The sequence below is a fragment of the Callorhinus ursinus genome, unplaced genomic scaffold (assembly GCF_003265705.2).
Source record: "Callorhinus ursinus isolate GAN/ISIS: 27379988/994484 unplaced genomic scaffold, GSC_fseal_2.0 scaffold14, whole genome shotgun sequence".
Taxonomy (NCBI): Eukaryota; Metazoa; Chordata; class Mammalia; order Carnivora; family Otariidae; genus Callorhinus; species Callorhinus ursinus.
The window spans coordinates 10,329,858-10,348,416 of record NW_027397076.1 but is presented as its reverse complement, the minus strand read 5'-3'; the positions used below and the strand labels follow the sequence as shown (position 1 = coordinate 10,348,416).

The following is an 18,559-nucleotide window of genomic DNA, read 5'->3' as shown; positions in this document are numbered from 1 at the left end:
TTTTCTCCATTGGATAGTCTTTCCTGCTTTGTCAAAGATTAGTTGACCATAGAGCTGAGGGTCCATTTCTGGGTTCTCTATTCTGTTTCATTGATCTTTGTGTCTGTTTTTGTGCCAGTACCATACTGTCTTGATGATTATAGCTCTGTAATACAGCTTGAAGTGATAGCTCCAGCTTTGGTTTTCTTTTTTCAACATTCCTTTGGCTATTCAGGGTTTTTCCATACAAATTTTAGGATTGTTTGTTCTAGCTCTGTGAAAAATGTTGATGGTATTTTTAAAAAATTTTTTTTATTATGTTATGTTAATCACCATACATTACATCATTAGTTTTTGATGTAGTGTTCCATGATTCATTGTTTGTGTATAACACCCAGTGCTCCATGCAGAACGTGCCCTCTTTAATACCAAAATGTTGATGGTATTTTGATAGGGATTGCACTGAATGTGTAGATTGCTTTGGGTAGCATAGACATTTTAACAATATTTGTTCTTCCAATCCATGAACATGGATGTTTTTCCATTTCTTTTTATCTTCCTCAATTATTTTCGTAAGTGTTCTATAGTTTTCAGAGTATAGATTCTTTGCCTCTTTTGTTAGTCTTATTCCTAGGTATCTTATGGTTTTGGGTGCAATTGTAAATGTGATCCATTCTTTGATTTCTCTTTCTTTTGTCTCTTTGTTAGTGTATAGAAATGCAACTGATTTCTGTGCATTGATTTTATATCCTGCCACTTCGCTGAATTCCTGCATGAGTTCTAGCAATTTTCGGGTGGAGTCTTTTGGGTTTTCCACATAGAGTATCATGGTGTCTGTGAAGAGTGAAAATTTGACTTCTTCTTTGCTGATTCGGGTGCCTTTTATATCTTTTTGTTGTCTGATTGCTGAGGCTAGGACTTCTAGTACAATGTTGAACAACAGTGGTGAGAGTGGACATTCTGTCATGTTCCTGACCTAGGGAGAAAAGCTCTCAGTTTTTCCCCCTGAAAATGATATTCACTGTGGGCTTTTCCTACATGGCTTTTATTATATTGAGGTCTTTTCCCTCTATCCCTACACTAAGAAGAGTTTTTATCAAGAAAGGATGCTGTATTTTGTCAAATGCTTTTTCTGCATTTATTGAGAGTATCATATGGTTTCTGTCCTTTCTTTTATTAATGTGATGTATCACACTGATTGATTCACAGATATTGAACCACCCTTGCAGCCCAGGAATAAATCCCACTTGGTCATGGTGAAGAATCCTTTTAATATACTGTTGGATTCTATTAGTTAGTACCCTGCTGAGAAGTTTTATATACATGTTCATCAGAGATATTGGTCTGTAATTCTCCTTTTTGGTGGGGTCTTTGTCTGGTTTTGGGATCAAGGTAATGCTGGCCTCATAGGAGTTTGGAAGTTTTCCTTTCATTTCCAGTTTTTGAAACAGTTTCAGAAGAATTGATATTAATTCTTCTTTAAATGTTCGGTAGAATTCCCCTGGGAAGCCATCTAGCCCTGGACTCTCGTTTGTTGGGAGATTTTTTATTACTGATTCAATTTCCTTGCTGATTCTGGGTCTGTTCAAGTTTTCTATTTCTTCCTTTTTCAATTTTGGTAGTTTATATGTTTCTAGGAACTCATCCATTTCTTCCAGATTACCTAATTTGTTGGCATATAATTGTTAGTATATCTTATAATTGTTTGTGTTTCTTTGGTGTTTGTTGTGGTCTCTCCTCTTTCATTCATGATTTTATTTATTTGAGTCCTTTCTCTTTTCTTTTAGATAAGTCTGGCTTGGGGTTTATCAATCTTATTAATTCTTTTGAGGAACCAGCTCCTAGTTTCGTTGATCTATTTTTTTTATTTCTATTTCATTGATTTCTGCTCTTATCTTTATTATTTCTCTTCCTCTGTTGGAATTTAGGCTTTATTTGCTGTTCTTTTTCCAGCTCCTTTAGGTGTAATGTTAGGTTGTATATTTGGGACTTTCCTGTTTCTTTTTTTTTTCCATACAAATGGCTAACAGACACATGAAAAGATGTTCAACATCACTAGCCATCAGGTAAATACAAATCAAAACCACAATGAGATACCACCTTACACCAGTTAGAATGGCAAAAATTAACAAGATAGGAAACAACAAATATTGGTGAGGATGTAGAGACAGGGGAACCCTCTTACACTGTTGGTGGGATTGCAAACTGGTACAGACACTCTTTTTTTTAAAGATTTTATTTATTTATTTATTTATTTATTTATTTATTTATTTGAGAGAAAGTGAGAGAAAGCACGAGGGGCAGAGAGAGAGGAAGAAGCAGGCTTCCCGCTGAGCATGGAGCCCGATACGGGGTTCTATCCCGGGAGCCTGGGATCATGACCTAAGCCAAAGGCAGACGCCTAACTGGTTGAGCCACTCAGGCACCCTGAGATTTTTTTGTTTCTTGAGAAAGGCCTGCATTGCTATACACTTCCCTCTTAGGGCCATCTTTGCTGCATCCCAAAGGTTCTGAACTGTCATGTTTTCATTTTCATTTGCTTCCATGTCTTTCTTAAAATTCATCTGTAATTTCCTGGTTGACCCATTCATTCTTTAGTAGGATACTCTTTAACCTTCATGTATTTGTCATCCTTCCAAATTTTTTCTTGTAGTTGACCAAGTTTTAAAGCATTGTGGTCTGAAAATATGCATGGTAAAATCTGAATCTTTTTGTACCAGTTGAGACCTGATTTGTGATGTGATCTATTCTGGAAAATGCTCCATGTGCATTTTGCTGCTTTAGGATGAGATGTTCTGAATATATCTGTGAAGTCCATTTGGTCCAGTGTGTCATTCAAAGCCCTTGTTCTTGTTGATCTTCTGCTTGGATGATCTCTCTACTGCTGTGAATGGCGTGTTAAAGTCCCCTACTAGTTTGTATTATTATCAATGAGTTTCTTTAATTTTGTTATTAATGGGTTTATATAATTCACTGCTCCTAAGTTAGGGGCATAAATATTTATTTATTCATGAAAGAAATTGAAGAAGACACAAAAAGATGGAAAAACATTCCATGCTCATGGATTAGAAGAAGAAACATTGTTAAAATGTCTATGCTGCTCAGAGCAATCTATACCTTCAACACCAACCTGATCAAAACACCAATGGCATTTTTCAAAGTGCTGGAAGAAACAATCCTAAAATTTGTATGGAATCAGAAAAGACCCTGAATCGCCAAGGAAATGTTGAAAAAGAAAAACAAAGCTGGGGGCATCATGTTCTATTTCAAGTTCTATTTAAAGCCGTGATCACCAAGACAGCATGGTACTGGCACAGAAATAGATACATAGACCAATGGAACAGAATAGAGAGCCCAGAAATGGACCCTCAACTCTATGGTCAACTGATCTTCAACAAAGCAGGAAAAAATATGCAATAGAAAAAAGACAGTCTCTTCAATAAATGGTATTGGGAAAATTGGAGAGCTATATACAGAAGAACGAAACTTGACCATTCTCTAACACCATACACAAAGATAAACTCAAAATGGTTGAAAGACCTCAATGTGAGACAGGAATCCATCAAAATCCTAGAGGAGAACATAGGCAGTAACATCTTTGACATCGGCCACAGCAACTTCTTTCAAGACACGTCCCCAAAGGCAAGCAAAACAAAAGCAAAAATGAACTTTTGGTACTTAGTCAAGATAAAAAGTTTCTGCACAGCAAATGAAACACTCAAAAAAACAAAGAGGCAACCCACAGAATGGGATAAGATTTTTGAAAATGACACTACAGACAAAGGGCTGATATTCAAGACCTATAAAGAACTTCTCAAACTCAACACCCAAAAAACAAATAATCAAGTCAAAAAATGGGCAGAAGACATGAACAGCCACTTCTTTGAAGAAGACATACAAATGGCTAACAGACACCTGAAAAAATGTTCATCATTATTAACCATCAGGAAAACTCAAATCAAAACCACATTGAGATACCACCTTAAACCAGTTAGAATGGCAAAAATTAACAAGACAGGAAACAAGAAGTGTTGGCAAGAATGTGGAGAAAGGGGAACGCTCTTACACTGTTGGTGGGAATGCAAGTTGGTACAGCCACTTTGGAAAACTGTGGAGGTTCCTCAAAAATTAAAAATAGAGCTACCCTATGACACAGCAATTGCATTACTGGGTATTTACCCCAAAGACACAGATGTAGTAAAAAGAAGGGCCATATGCACCCCAATGTTCATAGCAGCAATGTCCACAAGAGCCAAACTGTGGAAAGAGCCGAGATGCCCTTCAACAGACGAATGGATAAAGAAGATGGGGTCCATATATACAATGGAATATTACTCAGCCATCAGAAAGGATGAATACCGAACTTTTACATCAACATGGAGGGAACTGGAGGAGATTATGCTAAGTGAAATAAGCAGAGAAAGTCAATTATCATATGGTTTCACTTATATGTGGAACATAAGGAACAGCATGGAGGACATTAGGAGAAGGAAGGGAAAAATGAAGGGGTGGAAATCGGGGGGGGGAGACGAACCATGAGAGACTATAGATTCTGAGAAACAAACAGAGGGTTCTAGAGGGGTGGGAGTGGGGGGATGGGTTAGCCTGGTGATGGGTATTAAGGAGGGCAGATATTGCATGGAGCACTGGGTGTTATACGCAAACAATGAATCATGGAACACTACATCAAAAACTAATGATGTACTGTATGGTGACTGACAAAATATAATAAAATAGAATTAATAAAAATAATTTAAAAAATAGGCTGATTGAACAATTCTTTACATTTCTATACTACCTTTGCAGAAGGCCTTGTAGTGTGTTATCAAAACTACCTGCACCCCCTTACTAAAATGCTCTACCTTTCAAAAATTGTAAATAAAAATTTAACCCTGTTAATAATATAATTTCTTCAATTTTTTGTAACTAGACTGAAATTTCAACTCTAGAATTTTCTACATCTTCAAAAGTTCCTCCAGGAGGAAAGAAGGCCACTCATCCTGCATAGGAATAGGGAGGAATTCTTTTGACCCCCAGGCCAGTTATCTTGAAAATTCTACCAGCTTCAGGCTGCTGCAGAGTACCCTTTGGGTCCATTCAACCCACAGTCACATACATTTCAGAGTAGTTCTTCCCTGTGAAGCAGCATGAAGTTGTTTTATCAACAAGCAACTTCACAGTCTGGAGTCTTTTCCTTGTCTGAGGAACTAAAAGAATCACTCTTCCTCCATTATAATAGGCCACCCAGAGCTCCCCTTCAGCATCAATACACATTCCATCTGGAATTTATTCTTCTTTCTCCAGCTTGTAAACACTTCTGCAGTTGGAGATCTTTCCTGTTTGCAGGTCATAATCAAAGGCATCCACGGAATAGGACAGGCTGTCAATATAAAAGAAGACTTTGTGGTCTAGGGATCAATCCAAACCATTGTAGATGTCTATCTGGTCAAAGTACTTTTCCACGTGGTGGTCAGGAAAAGAGAGCACAGGGACCCCTGGTGCCACTCCAGAACTACTGGGACCATTTCCTCAGCCATGGTGCCAGCAAAGTATCTCCCAATGGGATCCACCTTCCCATTATTGAGCTGATTGTTTTTCTTGTCTTTATCTATTATAGCCAGGACAACTGTTGACTGATCTTCCCAGTTAAAAGCACAGAACTTTGTTCCAATGGTGGTGACATAGCCTCCGGCCAGGCGAAGAGTCACAGAGATGATGGGGGCATCCATGGTCACTTACTCCACCCCCGAGCAATTCTTACTTACTGCTTGCTGAGCAATTCCCACTGGCAAACCTTTTTTTGCAGGACTATCTCAAAAAGCAGAGAGTTGGATGCCTCTTCCTATACTAGAGACTTGGAGCACTGGCAGTTCTCTGGGAAAACACACTCAATCTTAATGAAGACATTGTCATGGGGGAGATCTTGGTGCTAGTGACCCTCAGAGAGCTGGCTTGGTATTAACTCTTTTCTTCCTTTCTTCCTTTCTCCCTTCCCTTCCCTTCCCTCCCCCCTCCCCTCCCCTCCCCTCCCCTCCCCTCCCCTCCCCCTCCCTCCCTCCCGCCCTTCCTTCCTTCCTTCCTTCCTTTCTTCCTTCTTTTCTCTTTCTCTCTCTTTTTCTTTCTTTCCAGAAAGAAAGAGTATGAGTGGCAGGGAAGAGGGGCAGAGGGAGAGAGAGAATCCCAAGCAGGCTCCTCAACCAGAGCAGAGCCTGTTGCTGGAGCTTGAACTCATGACCCTGAGATCATGACCTGAGCTGAAATTAAAAGTCAGATGCTTAACCAACTGAGCCACCCAGGTGCTTCAGTATTAATTCTTTTTTAAATGTTTGGTTTACCTTCACTTGTGAAGCCATCTGGTCCAAGACTTTTGTTTGTTGGGAGTTTTTTTGTTTACCAATTCAATTTCATTACTAGTAATCAGTCTTTCCTAATTTCCTATTTCTTCCTGATTTCATTTTGGAAGATTGTATGTTTTTAGGAATTGATCCATTCCTCCTAGGTTAAATTATTAGGTCATTAATATCCCTGGCCTCTAATATCTTGCCACTTGAAATGTGAACTATGGACCATCAGTATCAGCATCACCCAGAAGATTGTTATAAATGCAGTCTCAGGCCCAGCCCAGACCGAATAAGTCAGAATATTTTTTAATAAGATACTCAAGTGACTTGTATATATATTAAAGTTTGAGAACAGTGTTTTAATATCAATATAAATGTAAATATATGTGCAATTTGTGCTTACCTATTTATGTATTATCATATTTATTTACATTTCCCCCCTTTCAGGACTTATATTACTTTACTCATGCTGGTAAGAACGGGTGAGTTCAATAAAATAATCTAATTGCATAAATTCTACATTTTTGTACAAATGACTAGTTATTCCTTAGAGATCATCTTCTAAGTATATATGGCTATGAAGAATTTTTACAGAAGTATCTTTATTATTAAGGTAAATTTTGATTATTGTTATATCAAAATATTATTAAGCAGCACTGAATTTTTTCTTTTAAAGAGACTTTGTACAAACACTATACTCTTATAACCAGTATAATTAATTCAATTCTTGCCCCTTTAACTTAAATTTGAAATTTTATGAGTCATATTCATAGTCTTATTTTTGGTTTTGTTTTGTATTTTGTGTATGTATGGCAACATGTATTTAAGTGACCTGTGACTGGGGTGACATTCCCAGAACACAGAATTTTCAGTTTGAAACCAAAAAAATCCTGGACAAACCAAGTTACTTTCTCTATAATAAAGCTTATTAGGCCTGATCACAATTTTAAAAAGTATTTGCAATAAGTAATTTTTTATTTGGAATAATATTAGCATGTTGATTAAATACTGATTTTTAAAAACCACAGAAGGTTTGAGTATCAGCATTATGACCTTTTCATAAAAGAGTAAGTTTTAAAACACCTGCTTCATTTCTTTTTACAGAGTTTTTAAAGCAATCAGAAAAGTCTGCTCTCATGTATGTCAGTTACAAGTACTTATTTGACAGAAAAGTCACCTCTTAATGTAACATGATAATAATTGTCCTGAAATTCCTGAAAGACTACCCTTGAAAATATGATACAACTTTAAAAAAGGACATATTTCTCTGTTGGTATTGCATAGTTATTCTAACTAGTAAACTAATAAACTAAAGTGGTCAATAAAGTAGATTGCCATTGATATTTTCCCTTTGTGTTTCTACAGGTACCTAAAGATTGACAACAGTCTCATGAAAGTAAAAATGTATTTCTTTTCAGATACCCATTGTCATTTTAAAAATAAAAAGAACAGGGACTGTACAAAATGTAAGGAAGCCTTTGGCCCCTAGAACTAGTATAGGCAAGAATCAAATTCAGAAGATTATTTAGTTTTATACAGAGGTCACTTATTATAAAAAGAAAGAATGACTCAGAGGGGATAAGAACCCAGAGGGCAGAGCCAGGAGCCATAACTCTCAGGGAGCAGAACTGAACCCTATTCACAGAACAGGCAACATGTCCCTGGCTGGAATTCAGTATTTCTATGGACTGATGACTTTTCCTTCTTTTTTAAATGGAAGTGTCTACTGTGGTTAATCTATGTTTGTATGGTCATTATATGATAGCTATATGGGTGGCAGATAACCTGTCTCTTTAGGTCACAGGACTTCTGACCAAGAGGAATGGTACTTAAATGATTTGTTTAAGATATCTTACCTAAGGAGACTCAACTGTATCCAGACCTAATTTAGATGACAAACCTCAGCCTGAGACTAATGCTAAATGGGATGCAACTTTTGAGGGATCTTGGGAAGAGTTGAGCATTTTTTGCCTGTGGGAGGGGTGTGAATTGTTGGGTTAGAGGGTAGACTGTGGAAGACTGTATTTTATAGGGATAGCCATAGCTATATCCCCTACTTCACATGTTCATCTAGAATCTTGCCACTCCCCCACCATGAAGTAGAGTCTAATTCCCCTCCCAAAGAATCTGGGTAGATTTGAGCTTCACTTGTAACCAACAGAATGTGATGGAAGTGATGCTGTATGACTTCTGAGGTTAAATCAGAAAGGCAATAATACCTCCACCTTGCATCTGGAACACAAGCAATGGAACCCTGCATCACCATGTAAGTAATTCAACTGCCCTGAGACCAACATGCCTTGAGGAAACTCAAGCTAGCCTATGTAGGGAGACCTCATGGAGAAGCCCAGGGACTACCTAAAAGAGAGAGATTCATGGCCAGTTTCCAGCTTCTCCAGCCCCACACTGTTAGCTCCAGTTACCATCTGACTACAACTGCGTAAGAACTCTGAAATAATACCAACCAGAGAAGCCTGTCCTGAAACTATAATATAATAGTTCCTGTAGTTTTAATCTATTTAGTTTTGGGGTGATTTGTTAAACAGCAATGGTAATTGAAATACCTCTTCTAAATTAAAAAGATGTTAAGTTTAATTTCATTTTCTAAAAAGATTTACTTATTTATTTTAGAGAGAGAGAGAGTGTGAGCGGGGGAGGGGCAGAGGGAGAGGGAGAGAGAGAATCTCAAACAGGCTCCATGCCCAGTGGGAGGCTGATGCTCCACTCAATTTTGTGACCTGAGATCATGACCTCAGCCAAAATCAAGAGTTGGATACCAACCAACTGAGCGACCCAAGCACCCCTCACTTTTTTTTAAATAAAAGAACACACTTGTAGATTCTGGACCTTCATTATGCAGGTTTGTTTGAGTCTGTACATAAGTTAAAAAAAAATTAGCTGTCTGCCCTCAGGAACTCTAAATTTCGGGTCAAAATAGGTTTGAGTTCTTTTTTATTATTATCATTCATTACCATGGACCACAGAAAGTCACTTAATCTTTTTGTTTTTCCATCTACTAATTGTTGATAACACCTATAAGAAAGAATTAGCATATAGATTAAATTAAATGAGTTAATACATGGGAAAGACCCCTATATGGTGTCTGACACATAACTACCTGACTCAGTTCTAGGGTCTACTTGGTGACAATCCATTAGGACAGCTCTAAGCAAAAGACACATGTCATCAAGATGGTATATGCAATGTAGGGAGATGCATAGATCAATGGCATTTCATCAGAGAGCTGCCATATTATCTTATCCCTTTCTTTTAAGCACCAGACATTTCTTCCCTTCACTCTGTCAGCAACAAGCTGAAAGATACTATTTCTATTTTATCCCTCCATTAAGCAAAACTCTTGGACTTTGAATTCCCTTTAGGTAAGGACTAAGACTTTTTTGTCTGTATCCTAGTGCCTAACAGTGACTAAAGCAAAAGAAGTGCTCCATAAATACTGACTGAATAAAGGAAAAAAGTAGTTCTGTAACTAGCCGCTTCTTCCTAAATATAGTCAAATACTGCCAGCACTGGGGTAATCTGAAAAAAAAGGTCTGTATCTCTAGATCTCCTTAAACTCCCCAGAATGCTGAAATAAGGGATCTAGTTTATATGAATTAATAACAATTATAATTAGCAAAAGTAGTATGTATTTTTAAAGTATATTACAAATATGATATTATAAGGTTATTGATAGGCAGGATAACATGGTGGTTGAGAGTAAAAACCCTGAGTCAGAATGTATGGAAGCAAATCCTTACTCCACTCTTTTCTAGCTATATAAATGTAGGCAAGTCAGTTAAAGGCTCTGTGCTTTAGTTCCCCATCTGTAAATCACAGGTGACAATAGTATCTACCTAGATACTACTGTTTTAAGAATTAAATAGTTAATATATGCAAAATATGTAGAACATTTCTTAGTAATAATAGTGATTATTTTACCTATAAAAATCTAATTGAAAATGACAACTTTTATTGTTAAAATGAAGGAAACCATTTTAACTACTCTAAAATTACTCAGAATTCAAAAATGAATCCTGTTGAGTGAAGAAAGTTCCTACATAAGGCCTTAGAAGTGGTTATATAAGTATAGCTAGAGGCCCCCACATAATACGGTAAATCTAGAATCCTCTGCCTTGAATTTGTCAAAATGAAGTAAAAATAGAAGAAGAATAAATACTAAGCTGTGAATGCTAGTGTCTACTTAGGATAATTTGGTGACAATAAATCTAAGCAGACCCACTGGGTTATGCCAAGACATTCTCCTGACTAAATCTCATTTGGTTGACTTGTTCTGTTTAATTAGTGAATATTATAATTATGTGCTCTGAAAGTTGTGTGAATTTAATAACATCAAGTAGCACTAAAGCAAAGTAGAGCAAAATGCCAAGACAGAATTTCTTTTGAGGACTTGCCTTCTTGCAAAGAATACAATTAACTCCCTAGAGTAATCCTTATTTGCCTACATAATGAATGTTGTGGGAGAGTGAGGCACTTCCCACTTTTCTTCTCATCAATATCTATATGACTTAGTCTGATTTAGTTGAACCTAGGGCATTTTCAATAATTACAAGCACAGGGGTCTACCACAGATTCTCCCATGGGAGAAAATTTATTAATGTAGGCAAAGTAGATACAACCCTGCATGTCTGACCCCTTTCAACTTCTAGGTTGCCTAAATATTCAGTCAGGGCTTATACTAGTTATATATGTATGGAGGCCTAAATGTTTTAAAAGTAAGCAGATATAAATTACAAATAGTGCTTTCTTTCATTCTTTCAGGCTGATGTCTGGAGACATTTTGTTAAGATATAAATAGTTTTTTCTTTCTTTTAATTTTCCTTTTTTTGTAATTAGACTGCTAGTGATTGTTTAACCTTGTCCTTTTTGTAGATGTGTTCAAGAAATATTTAGGAAACAATATCACATCCTATGATAGTTTTTCATTAATAAAGAAGGGTGAAAGGATTCAGTTATAAAAATAGGCAATGGGAAATATAATTGTATTTTCCAGCATCTGTGGGAACCACAGGATTTTTGCTAGACTATAGAAGAAAGTTTTGAATGAGCTTAAAATAAGGTTTGATTAATTCTTAATGTATTTGTTAGTACACTGACTAGAAAAAATTACATTTAGAACATTTTAAAAATTCATACCTAAACTTATTTTGGCTTGCTTATAATTTTTTTGGATTAGTTCTTGCTGATTAATTGTTGATTAATTGCTTTACCTCTTTCCTTCACACTACTCTTTAATAAATATTTATTAGGCAAAAATTCATTTACTGACACTGTACTAGGTGCCAGAGATTACAGTGGAAAGACATAATTTCTGTAATCATGAAGCTTATGATACAATACAAACAAAACAAATAAATAAAGACACTTAGGTTGGGCCCCCAATTCAATGACTGGTGTGTTCACAAGAAGAGGAAAAGGCATAGAAACACAGGCAAGGCCATGAGGAGATGAGGACAGAGACTGGCGTCATGCTGCCACAAGCCAAGCAACACCTGGAAGCTGCAGAGGAAACGAAGGATCTTCCTTAGAGCCTTCAGAGGTAGCATGACCCTGCCGACAACTTGATTTCAAACCTCTAGCATTCAGAACCATGAGAAAATAAAGTTCTATTGTTTTAAGCCACCCAGTTTGTGATGCTGTTTTGCAGCAGCCCTGGGAAACTAACACAGACAGTTGACTTTGAAGTATCTGTGAAACATCTAAGTGCAGGGGTCAAGGAGAAAGATGAATTTAGAGGTTTGGAACTCAAGTTTGGGCTGGAGATAAAACTATGAGGAACATCATAGTTTTGATGATGATTGAGCAATAAAGCCATGTTAAGTGGCTGAGATCATCCAGAGGCAGTCTGTAGAATAAGGGAAGAGAAACTAATCTAGAACCCTGAAGAATAGTATTGTATGAGTGGGTGGAGATAGGGGTGCTCACAAAGGGAGAGCAAGATGGAGACTAGAGCAGTAGAAGGAAGACCAGGAGAGTGTGGTATCACAGAATAACATGCAGAGAGTGTTTCACAAGCTAAGTGAAGCAGATTGGTCAAAGAAGATAAAGGCTTTGTCCATTATATTTAGGAAGAGACAATCCTGGGGAACTTAACAGATTTCAGTGCAAAAGTGGAGCAGTGTTTGAAGACTCACTGAGAGATGAGAAAGTGAGTCCAGGAAGTGTAGACAACTTTTTCTGAGAGGTCGAATGTGAAAGGGAGGAAATCTTCTGTAACTAGATGAAGACACAGGATGAAGGCAAGGCTTTTCACGTGACTTAATCATCAGTATTTGAGTTTACTTACAGATGCTTGTGTTTTTATCTAATGAGGCACCTTAATATTTAGACAGTGATGATAAAACAAATAGCATGGTACCTTACTGTTGACCATAAAACTGCTCACTAAGTTATAGCACAACAACTAGAACATGTTTTATAGATACAAATCTAAGAAGTCAGTAAATGAGAATCTGTTGTTGGTAGAAGTTTTCTGCATAATTTATAAAGAGGGAAATTGTAGGCAGGATAATGTTTTGAAATGCAAAACATCTGACTCATAGTAGAGATGAAGAGCACCGAATGACCCATGAGAGAAACTTATCTTATTGTTCATACAGGGCAGAGAAAATTCAAAACCGGTAAGGCATCAGGCATTGCACTGCAAAACTACTTTAATGAGGGTGAGTCATGATGCCACCCAGGGAAATGAATCAGGTGCCCACATGTCCAATCTTCTTCATAATTACAGTTTTTCCCCCTTTTAAATTAAAACTAAAGTCAGGTAGGGCGCCTGGGTGGCTCAGTCGTTAAGCGTCTGCCTTCGGCTCAGGTCATGATCCCAGGGTCCCGGGATCGAGCCCTACACATCGGGCTCCCTGCTCGGCAGGAAGCCTGCTTCTCCCTCTCCCACTCCCCCTGCTTGTGTTCCCTCTCTCGCTGTCTCTCTCTGTTAAAAAATAAATAAAAAATCTTTAAAAAAAAAAAAAAAAACTAAAGTCAGGTAACAGCTAATGTCCCTGTAGAACGAATTTAGCCAAATGGAAATATACAACGGTTTAGGAAGTAAATGCAAGTATCAAAGGGATGCAGCTTTTCCAACAAAGAAAGAAAAAGAAAATTAAGTGTAATGTCATGCCTGCTGGCCCCAAAGGACTTTTAAATGCTTTTATTGTGTCCTCTATTTCAGCTGATTTGGGCACCTTCCCACCACTGATTAACTCCAATAAATTTTTCTCAACACTGAAGTCTTAGATATTGTACCTGAGGTTCCTATGGTTTTCCACTCAAGCCAGGAGAGTGAGGAACATCCCTGTCTCCTCCTGTCTCCTTGCCCTCTAGATCCATAGTCAATCATAAGTCCTGTAAATTCTATGTCTTAAACATCTCTCACTTCTCTTCTTCCCCAGAGCTACAACTCTGATCTAAGCTGCCACTGACTCACCTATGCCAAGTCCCACTTACCCTGTCTTGCTCCCTCTAAGAGAAGCCTCAGCACAGCTAGAATGAGCAAGGAAAAATGCAAATCAGATATCATTCTGCTGCTTAAAACCTTGGGTGGTTTCCCACTATGGCCAGAGCAAACCTGTATGGGCCTTTGTGATAAATTTTAAAAAGGAAAAAAAAGAAAAAGATAACCATTCCCTCTCTGGGATAAGCAGTGTCAGATTTTAGACCCAATTTTCTCCTCTGGTCAGGCTTTTTATGCAGTGTAGAAATTATAACACCTTTTACCCTTAGAATAAAATCTAGGCTCTTTAAGATGGCTTGTACAGCCCTCTACAACTTTGTTTCTGTCAATCTCTATAGAGTCACCTCTTGCCACTCTTTTATTCATGCTCTCTGATCCTGCTATCCTGGATCAGTTTCAATTCCTTGAATATACCATATTCTCATTTAATCTTTGCCAAACCTTCCACTGCTTGGAAAAAAATCTCTCCTGCCTGTCCAGATAACTCCTGCTCATTTTTAGGTCCTGACAAAAATACTACTCCCCCTTTATAGGACTTCCCAAACCACCTCAATTAGAATAAGTCTTCTTGCCACACACTTTCCTTGAGCACCTAAATGTGATCAAAACAACATTCATTAGGATTTATTGAAATTGCTGGTATAAAGTCTGCCTTCTCTCATGGGCTCTCAGCTCAATGAAGGCAGACTTTGTCTATCTGTTCCCCACTGATTCATCTGGGTATAGGAACATGTCTGACACTTAATAGACACTTAAGAAATGTTTATTGGCCAAATAAATGTTAAATGCATGGGAAAAGCCTGGAATCCTTCTTGCAGCATAGTGGGAAAAGTTTTGTCAGAAGATACAGGTTCTAATCCTGGCTCTGCCACTAACTTACTTAGTTGTGTGATCTTAAGCAAATTTCCTTAACCATTGTGAACCTACTTTCCTCATCTTTAAAATGTTGATACTATATCTATCTACAAGAAGTTCATAGTTGGTGCAAAGAGACAATATTTATTGAGTCCCTACCATGTGCAAAGTCCTATGCTAAGTATGGTCATCTATATTATCTCAAAAGAAATAATATGAACCTCTGAAAGGTTATCATTTACCTAAAGATCATAGAAAGTGGCAAAACAAGGATCTAGGTCCAAATTTCTCTGGTTCGAAATATTCTGCTTTCTCTACCTCTTTCTTTATTCCTTTCCTTCTTCACCATGTTCCTTCAAAATCCATTTGATAAATTCTTCAAGTCATAAGACGAGTATTATGTGTTCTGTGAAACCATCTCTAACAGTCTTAGGCAGATTTATGTGCTCCTAAGTTTATATTATATTATATTAATATAATAATATTATACTTTAGTTACTTGCATACCATAAAGGTTTTCAGAGAAGAGACCATGTCTTCCCACTGTTACATACCCAGTATCTTGACTGGGCATTAGTACATTGTAAGTGCTAAATGAGTATTTGTTAAATGAGTAAATGAACTTTATCTAGTATTATTCATAAATTTGATAATAAAACTAATTTTTGTTGAGCGTTTATATGTAGTTTTACATTTTATATATAAACAACCAATAATTAAGGCCTCAACCATAATTGCTCATATGCTTGAGGTTGCTAAGATAGTATAATGAGCACATGACATGGGTTCTTATCAAATCATAAAGATCTGGTTTTAGATAAATATATTTAAGATTATTTTAAAAAACAGCTAATAATTGCCTAAAAGGGAATATATCAAATATGAGGTATGGGGAAATGGTCCAGGTTTATTTTGAATGTGATATTCTATTTTTAATTTTCTATATGGCAACTTCAGAGAACAAATATATTGCTAGTAAATAGCAAACTACTTAGCTTAGAGAATTTGACATATGATTTATTGTAGTTACCCTGTCCCAGAGGATTATAGTTAATAGTAGAAACAAAACCCAGTTGCAAATTAATGGCCTATACAGCACATCAGTGGGCTAGGAGACTAAAACAGAGCTGAAGGTCTCCTTTACATTGATAGAAAGATGAATACTATTTACTGGATACTCAAATCAAGAAGAAATACAAAATACTTTGAAATTATGTAATATAAAATCTAAATCCTTCATCTAAGACAACAGCTTGTCAAAATGCTAATCATTAGGAACTGAAAGATTTGTTTGGTTAATAATGCTTCCTTTCATGTGTGCTATGTGCTTTCCAGAAGGAAATCTGAAATCTATTATTAGCTTTACATAGTCAACTCTTGCTTATCAGAGTTAATAAAAAGAACACAGACTATGCCAATACAAAGAACATAGACATACAATAGGCCTGTTTTAGATCTGAAAGGGTAGATAATACAAAAATTACATCTTTGGCTCTGGAAGAAATGTTGATTCTTTGCAGCATATTTGCCTTCCACTATATTAGTTTTTCTAAGTAAGAAGAACTATGTTATGGAAATCCTGTATACATACACAAATAAGAGTTCCCTCTAGATCCTGTGAACTGCTTGCCAGAGGTTAGAATTCTGTCAGAGGTATTCATTCTGCACATTGGATTCTGATCATCACTAATATGTTGAAAGTTCTAATTCTCAAGCCTCCAGGTCCTAATACAATATTCTCAACCTCACACATGGCTAATGAAGAAACTAGGACAAGCAGAGGTGAGGAAAAATATCAGTTCTGGGAATGGGAAAAAAGAGAGTCATGCTATGCCTGGCTTTGACCTTATGAAAGAAGAAGGATCACTAAGGTTATTACTGTTATTTTTTAAATGAAGCCTCAGACATTGGTCTACTAAAATAAAAAGGGGAAGGAAATTATAAATTAGTGCACATTGTCAGATAGATTGCTTTCTAGAGTGATATTAATGATTCTGGCAATGCTGGGTCAACTACTTTATAATTATATAAGAAACCTGAATAGCCTCTCAATGTAAATAACTGCTATCTTTTCATCTGTGAAATCAGACCCATTATGTAACAAAAATTTACATTAAAAATGACATTTCTCTCTGAGGCATATTATAAAATAACCAATGAAAGGTGGGCTCCATGGCTCAGGAGAAAGCAATGTAGTTTAAAGAAAAGCTGGTCTAGTCTTATTATGTAGATAGAAAAAAGGTACATAGTAGATAGTAGAACTCCAACAAAGCAAATATTCAGTTGTTAAATCATTTACAATTTATTGAGCATCTATTGTAAGTCAGTACTATGCTAGGCACTGGAGATACATACTTCTTATTTGAGGCATGATCCCTACATTTAGGGAGCCCACAGACATCTAAACAAATACTTCTGTATAAAATATCTAATAACAGAGGTGTGTGAAGAGCGTTAGGGGGGCACATGGATGAAAGACCTGTTGGAAAGAATCGTCAGAGAAAGCTTGATAAAGGAGGTCATCCTTAGCCAAATTCCTCACAAGAGTTAAAGTATACCAGGCAAATTAGATGGGAAGGATGCCAAGGTAACAGAAGAGTATTCTATGAATCAAGGACCATGAGCTTTAAGAACAACGTACTTAGGAGTGCATGGTATATTTGGGTAGAGGTAAATAAATAGAAAATTAGAGCCAGGTTATCAAGGATTTTGTTGGACATGCAAAGGCGTTTGGACATTCTTTTACAGTGACAAGATAGAAGATGTTCTTAAGCAATGAAGTGGCATGATCAGATATATGCTTAAAAAATGAACTCTGTTAACTTTAAGAAAAAGCTAGATCTGGGAGGAAACATCAAAAAATTTAAGAACTTCAGGTTCATATGATCCCTAATATAGTCTCCCACTCTGGCTTATGTCATAAGATTTCACTTTCAGAGCTTTAGCTTTACAACTTAGTTATTACCTATTAAAATAAAAACTATTATTTTGGGGGAAAATGGTATTACAGCTAATGCATAAGTGCATTAACTGAGCTGGGCTTGGGGATATGGGGTAAAAGAGATAATTTTCAGAAGAGAAAATTTTCACTCTCAACCATGTCCATAATCTTAATGAGAGCAAGGGATGAGTGCTGATCAGGGAAGTTCCTTTGGGGCCAGAGAAGATGGAGACAGTCTCCTTTTCTCCCAAACCACGGGAACATTGGACATTGTATTCATTTTCTGCCTCTGTATAACAAATCACAAAAAAACAGTGTCTTTCAACAACATGTATCTATTATCTCACAGTTTACATGAGTCAGGAGTCTGAGCATGTCGTAATCAGTCCTCCAAGAAGGGTCTCAGCAGGCTGCAATCCAGTTGTTGGCCAGGGATGCATACATACTCAAAGGGGGGCAGGAATCATGGGGTCATCTTAGAATTCTGCCTAATAACAGACATGATGAGTCAAGTAGAAAAGCTGAAATTTCTAGAGCCTAGAGCCAAGTAGGCAGGGAACAACTGGTCCAGCAAGTAGGTAGGAAGTTACCTGGGAGAATATATGGAACAAGTTCCATCATGGGCTTGCTCACTTAGGTCATGATGTATAAAAGAGAAGCCTGCATTTAAATGGCTAGGGTCCAGGTAGACCCCACACAGGGTACCACCCCAAAATAGACAAGGTGTAGAGAAAAAAAGGAGAAAATGTTCTCCCAGAGAAGATTGTAGAGATAGAAGATGTGAATTCAGAAAAAGTTCTAGCAGTGTGGAAATTGTTTTCAATTGAAGATAGAGAGGGGATTTGTCCATAGCATAGACCTGGAAAGAACTTTTTCCCTCCATTAAAAAAAATTAGTTACCTTTTCTTCTACCATATTATATTTAATTATAATGATCATGCATCTGTATATCACACAAATATAACTGATATCAGG

At 36.9% G+C, this 18,559-nt stretch overlaps 1 protein-coding gene and 1 pseudogene across 13 annotated transcripts in view; both read right to left on the bottom strand.

Annotated features, from left to right (window-relative positions):
* The window catches only part of ANKS1B (ankyrin repeat and sterile alpha motif domain containing 1B), a 1,107,306-nt gene that overhangs the window by 577,239 nt on the left and 511,508 nt on the right, over window positions 1-18,559 (bottom strand). The window lies entirely within an intron of this gene.
* Window positions 4,975-5,723, bottom strand: LOC112832017 (regucalcin-like; annotated as a pseudogene).